General features: G+C 35.8%; 1 long non-coding RNA gene across 2 annotated transcripts; it reads right to left on the bottom strand.

Annotated features, from left to right (window-relative positions):
* Positions 1–3448: 3448 nt before the first annotated feature.
* On the bottom strand, positions 3449–7025 carry LOC145239723 (uncharacterized). Of its 2 annotated transcripts, none has more exons than XR_013862368.1 (3): positions 5863–7025; positions 4605–5787; positions 3449–4243 (listed from the first exon to the last, which is right to left on the bottom strand). It is a non-coding gene; the product is annotated as an uncharacterized LOC145239723 (long non-coding RNA). The 2 variants fall into 2 exon arrangements; XR_013862367.1 differs by having other exon boundaries at positions 3449–4774; positions 5156–5787.
* Between the last annotated feature and the right edge of the window lie 540 nt (positions 7026–7565).

Raw genomic sequence — 7565 nt, 5'->3', positions numbered from 1 at the left:
ACGAATAGTGCGCAAACAATTGCATTCTTGACAGTTGTCATGCAACAAAGGTTATCTATTGTATAGAATGGAGGCAGTGAATCTCTAATTGTACTTTGATTTAAACCTACACAGTGACACAAATTGACGCCAAATAAGACTCCAGAGGAACGTCAACCTTTTCGCGGATCCTGCAAAATTGCTTCACGGACCCCAAAAGGTCCGCGGACCCCAGTTTGGGAACCGCTGATCTAAACCTAAGCTTACCCGAGGAGGCTATAGTCTGACTCACAAGTGCTGCTTTGCGTTGTGAGGAAAAAATCCTTTTATTCCAGACGGTTATTTCTAGAAAAACAAGTAAAGCTTAACTTTATTGTTTATTGCGTGGTAGTTAATGGAACGCAGACCGTATTAAAACAAAAACACTGTTTGAAGCTTGGTCTTACGTACCAGTTTGCTTCACCAATCCTTTCCAGCAAACACAAAAAGAGCAGCCGACAAAAAGAGTATCAATAGTTGTTGCTTCATCTAAGTAAAACGATTTTGCTGCAAAGACAAGTAAATTACCCGATTCGTTTTTTCAACAAACTTACCAATAGGCCCTCTGAACACGATCAGTGTGTAAAGCGTAGTGTCACCGGCGCCACCTTGTGGTACGTGTTTCCATCCGAGATGGGTTTTGCAGTGAAAACACGTTACTTCACTCTGCGCGTATCCTTTAATCAGAAGGTTATCCATTGTGCGCTGAGAAATAAAAAAGTTTGTTATCCCTATAAACAAGATTTTTAGTGAGTTCTTCGTTGGTTACTTTCAATTCTGAAACCAAATTGTTAAAGATCGCCACTATAGAGTCATTGGCATTTTTCAACTCAACTTCTTTACCTTATCATTGTCCAATACATGGGCATTCTTGACCAGCGTGACTGTCAATACTTGACTGTTGTGCTTAATTTCGTGCAGTGAAACATTTTCGTTACAATCTTCATTTTGTGTAGCGTTTTTTATTGTATTTTTAAAGAAGCTCCACTTCTCTGAGATAAAGTTTGACGCACTCGCAATGTAGTGATTGCACTTGCCACAAAATAATGGGCTTCCTGTGAACACCATTAACCTATTATAGTTAGTAAAGGTAATTCATTTTGTGCTGGATTGCACTTAAGGTGTCGTGACTTACTTAAACTGGTTTAATAATTTGATAGAAAGAATTTTCGCTGCTTATTTTATGGGTTGATATTTATCGTATTAATTTTGCTCACCAACAACTCGATCAATAATAATCGCATAAAAAGAGTCATTGGTCTGGTTGTCACTCGGGTGATAATTCCAACCGAGTTAATAAAAACAATTTGGACAGTGTGCATTATTCCAGGCGTAACCTTCAAACCAAGTTGCCCGTTCTGTAGGCTGTAGGAAAAAACAAATATTGGGGTAAAAACATCTTGAAAAAACAACAATCCAGAACGCTCCTGAAACAGGTTCAGGCTAAAACCGAAACATAAACAAAACAGTATACTAGGTCTAAATGCGAGTCAGTTTGGCGCAATCGGCCATGGCTGTGCGCGGAACAAAAACATATGTTTCGCAGTGGTGCTAGTAAGACGAGTCCAATATGTTGTTGTGTACAATTTCCTTAATATTTGGTGCCAAGTAGTACCCACAATACCTTTCTAAAGCAATAAACCTCTGTTTGTTTTAAATGCATTGAAGGAAACTAATTTTAAGCACCAAAAACTATTGGATTCAATCATTGAGATTTGTCAAATACCTTTTGCGTCAGAAGATTGGTTCCACTTAATGCCCGCTCTCTCAACCCTAAATATATATTTATTTTGAGGCAAGCTTACCTGTCCATGTACAAGTAACCTTGTAAAGATAGCAGTCAATATTTCAAACTCCTTGTTGTCAGAATTGCGAAAGGTCTGAAGTGTTTTACTTTCATGCGTGTAAACAGGGACATCACGACTTGAGATTGGATCTTTACCAGTTCTTTTAAGAATATCCTTTGTCTCCAAGACCGCTTCTCCACATTTCGCACAACGTATTGCTCGTTCTAACAAAATATATTTATATATTTGAAAGGCTTTTGGCACCGTTTGAATCGCCACATCACAAGCACTTACTGTCTTTTAGTCGTTTTTTCTTTTTGTAATGGTTTCGCTGCGTAGTTTTTCGCCGTTTCGCCGTGCTTTGCAATCGTCCCATCCCGAAATATTATAAAAAATGCAACCATGCACAACATCTAATCTTAAGCAACTAAAAGGGTGGCATTTGTCATTTTACTACTTTAAATACATTATATACTATATTCAAAATGCTTAAATATTTTTACAATTTCTACCGTATTGTTACCCTCATGGTATGATAATACTGATCACTGTATTAAATGAGCAAATTGCAGCACATTTACGTTTGTATTAGGTGTAATACGTTTTGTGGAAATAGCAAAATACGGTTTTGTTATTTTGAAAACCAGTTTTATTTGCACTATAAACTGTAACGTAGCCCACGCCATAGAATCAATGCGTTCAGAGACAAACGAATCTTGACTTTACCCGGATGGGGTTTTCCCCTGAAAAATGCCCTTATGTTTTGTATGTCTGCTGTATTATACATTAAATGTTACGATTGAATTGATCCCTTGCATTATTTTTAGTATTTTTTTTACATTTTAATACAGTAACTCGTAATTGGAACCACTTGGTAAGCAATTAGACCCAAAAAAATCACTAGAAACAAAAATAAAATAAAATACAGGTTAAACTGATTCGATGGCAGGTGCGCATTGATTTTTTAGGCAGTCAACCAAAATTGATGTCAATATTCATGACCAAATAAAACTAGTCGGATATAGTTAAATGGACCATCACACATACTTTGTCTATTCAGCATTATTGGTACAATCAATCGTGAATAAGGAACTAATGAGGCTAAGTAGGTTAATTATAAATTTCTTGAAACTACTGATTTTTTTGACTCGAAGATCTTTTATTTTTATGTTTTGTTGGTTTTTCGTTTGTTGGGTAATTAATTTAAAATAACAATTAATCGTGAGCCGTGCTTTCGATGTCATAAAACAACTATTATCCTATAACTTGTTGTGTTTACTTATTTCTGATCCTCTACAACAGCCGAATAAATACTAGTCTTATTTGAACATGCCTAAGCCTTCTGGTGCTTTTAGGTCACGGGTTAACAAACGTCGTAATGTACACTACAAAAGGTTTCCATAACTTGTCAGTCGAACTAAATCAATTATTGCTCTTATTCTGATTGCCTCTGATCAAAAATAATCTGTCTATGCTAAATATACTTGCTTTAATTATTCGATTTACATGCCGCCCTCGATCATAAGCCGCACGTTAAGGTGTCAAAAAACGCGATGGTGTTGCGTGCAATTGTTTCATAATGCTTCTTTCTGCTGCTATGCTATATAGTACAACTCTTTTTTAACAATAGTTAATCCGGCAAATATATCTACTATTTTAACGTAAAATACGTACAAGCAAACAAACTTTGAACGCGAAATACATAAAATAGCAGGTGTGTAAAAATTATATCCGTATGATATAAAAATATAAGCCGCCTAAACTGCGGGGTAAAAAAAAACTTGATAAGCCGTGGCTTACAGTCGAATAAATACGGTATGCAATACTCACTTAGAATAAAACAGTTAGATTACGGTTCTAGAGCGCCTACTGGTGTTCTTTCTTGTGTCTTTTCTGGGAGATGTATATGATCTCTTTTATTTTCAATATGTAGATAAGTACAGTAGTTGACATTAAAAACATACAGTACACTAATACATATGTAAGAATGATTGCTTAAGAAAGTTCAAATCAAGAAACACTGCCTCCCAAAGAATGTACACCTAAACAATACAAGTTTGATTGGCGTTGCTTCAGAAAATTGGAATCGCAAAATAGATTTTGTTAATCGAGGGAATCTTAGATTGTTGGGATTTGTAATTAATATGATTGAGTGTTTCTTAAGTTACAATGCTGTGTTTTTATATGTAAAACGATCAAGCCAACAAATAAAAATGAAAGCTGCAGACGGTGAACACTTTTCCACCTTATGACCAGTTGGGGCAAAGATCAGAATAGGTGAGGTATTTTTAGCCTGTTGCTTTCTATAAACTGCACTGCCGTAAGATCGCTACACTTGTCAATACGGCTTTTTTCTTCACACCTGCTGGACGTACTGACTTTCTTTACCAATCCGTACCATCACATTCCTTATTTTTATTCTATGGTTGTTGCTTCATCTAAGCAAAAATACATCATCGCGTACACATGTAAACACGCGACAATTGTTGTTTCGGTTCTTAAGCGATATTGTACTCAATCGACACAGATCTAACAGTGGTTTTTATGACCCACATTTAAACAGTTGGAGGTTAAGTATGGGTGATTGAGGTCTTGCTTTAACTGAATCATGTTTTAGCTCGTAGTTTGCAATGGTACCAAGTTTTTACGTTTGATTTGGCGTGGAAAAGTCGAAAAACTTATATAAACCATATAGTGTTTTTTTTTCAAACACGAAAATTGTCTTGCTTGGTTTCATTTACTTTTAATTGTTATTCCAACATCACAAGAAACACTTGACAAAACTGTTAATGCTTTTACCTTTTTACTGTCCAAAACATGGGCATCCGTAGCTCTTTGTTGTGCTTGAATTCGTAAAGTAAATCTTTCTTATCACGGTCTTCATTTTGTGTGGCATTCTCCATTTTTTGAGCTGAAATCTAAAGCACTTGCTATGTAACGATTGCACTTGGCCCAAAAGAATGAATTTCCTGTTTAATATTTGGTAATTACTTTGTTTTTGTGTTAAAATGTAATTAGTTTATTCATGTTTATTTTATATGCTTGATTTCAGTAAAACCTAATGCTTGCCTAAAACTAGATGCAACCCTGTTTATTGATCTTTCTTTCTTTCTTAAAAAATTGGAATGCACAGTTACTTGACTTAATGATATCAGCACGTTTGGTCAAACTAGTGGTGCACAGAACTTTTCTAACGTGTTAAATTTTACAAGGTTGTGTGTTATGAAGGTATTTTGTAATGTCATAACAAGCGTTATAACAATATTGAATGTTGGTTGAATATTAGAAAACAGGTTCAGTTAATTATTCGTCAAAAAGGTACTTCGTAAACTTACGGATTTCCTACTCACCAACAACTCGGTCAATAATGAAAATAATGATCCATAAAAAAAGTCATTGGTCTGGTTGTCACTAGGGTGATAATTCCAACTGAGCTGATAAAAACAATTTGGACAGTGTGCATAATTCATGGCGCAACCTTCAAACCAAGTTGCCCGTTCTGTAGGCGAAGGAATAACAAATATTGGCCGTAATACCTGCTTCAAATGTTGTTGCGCAAACAACTGCACACCATGTCGCACTTGCGCGCGTAAACAATAGGGCCCATGGCCTTAGAACGAAAGTCAAATATGGTATGTATACGATTTAGAAGCTCTGTTTGTTTAAAATTCGTTTTGGAAAATAATTTTCACACCAAAATTGTTTGATCGGTTCGCTTAAACGTAAAAACAAAAACTTTTTGCGTCAAAAATTTAGTTATGGTGAGGCTCAACCTTAAATAAAGTTGTTATAGCTTACATCTCCATGTACGTAAAACAATCCAAGACAAGCAGTAAATATTTAGAACTCCTCGTTGTCGGGATCGCGAAAGGTCTGACACACTGCACACTGCGACTTGAAAGTGGATCTTTGCCAGTTTGTTTAAGAATATCTTTTGTCTGAAGCACCGCTTCTCCACATTTTGCACAACGTATTGCTTTTTCTACGTTACTAACACTTGGTTTCTATGCTGTTAGATGAATTGGGCAGAAAGATTGTCGTTGTTACTAACACTTACCGTCTTTTATTCGTTTTTGCGCTGTGTGGATATTCTGCGACCTGGTCGGTGTGCTTTGGTTTCCTCCCATGCTGAAATGTTCTGGGAAACACAGTCAAGCAGCAAACATGTCTAACTATTGTGACATCTGGAAAGCCACATTTAACATTTGACTTACTTTGTGAGTGTGACCAAACCAAAAATGTCATATTTTTACTATATTGTCATATGAACTATTTCGTTATTATAGCACTGCAGCCTACTTTTAGGTGACTTGTTCAAACGTTTGGCTTTAACTATTTGATCAATTCTGATCGATATTTTTGAATTCTTTTAATGTCAATAAACCCTATACTGTTATTCGAACCTCCGGCACATTTAGAAAAGTTTAAACCCTAAATGATGTCAAAAATCGATCTTTGCTTGATAAAAATAGAACTATTTTCACTTTGTTAAGGTGTCATTTTAAATAAACCGACTTAACCTTGGGCATTTCTGCGTTTTAGATACAGTAATGTGACCAAATATATCCTAGAAAAATATATATTCTAAGCCACTAGTGGCTCCAGCTGATCCATATTCGTTTGCGTCGTGTCATTGAATGTACATAACTGCTTACTTACTATATGCGCGTGAACGAAATAAAAGAATGAATGTAAGAACAAAACGAATAATTGCAAGCCCACGGCACGAATGCATGTCAAATGACCCGAGGCAAGTACACGCGATAACCAGTTGGGTATTCCCCAACAAAAAAACCCGACTCTTGTGTATGTCGCCAGTGTTAAGTCGAAATTATTCGACTGACTTGCATTTTTTCATCTGAAAACAAAGTTCTTCTCCACCTTAAATACCTGTTTGTAAAGTTAAGCAAAAACCTTAAAGACCGATTTTTATGTAGTTGCAAAAGAAGTTCGGGCAACAACTGTGGTTATACCACGAACAGCTGAACTAAAATAAATCTTTTTGATTTTTATGTAAAGCTTTGCTCACCACTTTTAATGCACTGCGTTCCTTACCGTTGTGAACTATAATAATTTGTTAGTCAACTAAATTTTCTGTTTAACTTCTTTTGATGAGAAGCTTTATATCCCACTTCTCAATTCGCTTTCACAAAACCCACGTAAAAAGGCATTTACAACATTGATCTTCAACCTTCAATTCTTTTGTTTTCAAATACGAGGCGTCCACGTTCATTTCTGCATTGGCATTGTTACGACGGAACAATAGATTGCGCGGTCTGTGCTGAAGTAACAGCGTTCCATTCCCTTTTTTTGTGCATGCTCATTTTTTCTAAAAGTAGGGCCAAGCGCTGTCCATGAACAGAGGACGTTACTGAGTGCAAATCCTCAGTTACTACGAAGGCCAGTAGATCTTACTTAAGGACTTTTATTCGCTTCGGCTAGCGGCACATATAAATGAAGTGGTATTTTACACCTAGTTTTCGCTCCACTTGTAATATGTGTATGTTGAATACGGAGTCATAACTGCAATTTAGCGACTCGAATGCAATATGCAGTGTTGACAAATTATAAAGCGTTCTTCATAACGTTTGTTTTAGGTATATATATTAAATAGGCGAAGTATTTTGTTTTCTAACGACATGGGATACGTAAGTAAATTTTGTTTTCATACGAGCATCGTGGTCATACAGTTTCCTTTAATATGTTTTCCTTAGTAATACTTATTGTAAAAAAGATATGTTAGTTTTAAATCCTATCTTA

This window comes from Phallusia mammillata, chromosome 7 (genome assembly GCF_965637545.1).
Source record: "Phallusia mammillata chromosome 7, kaPhaMamm4.hap1.1, whole genome shotgun sequence".
Classification (NCBI taxonomy): Eukaryota; Metazoa; Chordata; class Ascidiacea; order Phlebobranchia; family Ascidiidae; genus Phallusia; species Phallusia mammillata.
Note: the sequence above shows the minus strand (reverse complement) of the source record. Positions and strands in the feature narration are given on the sequence as shown.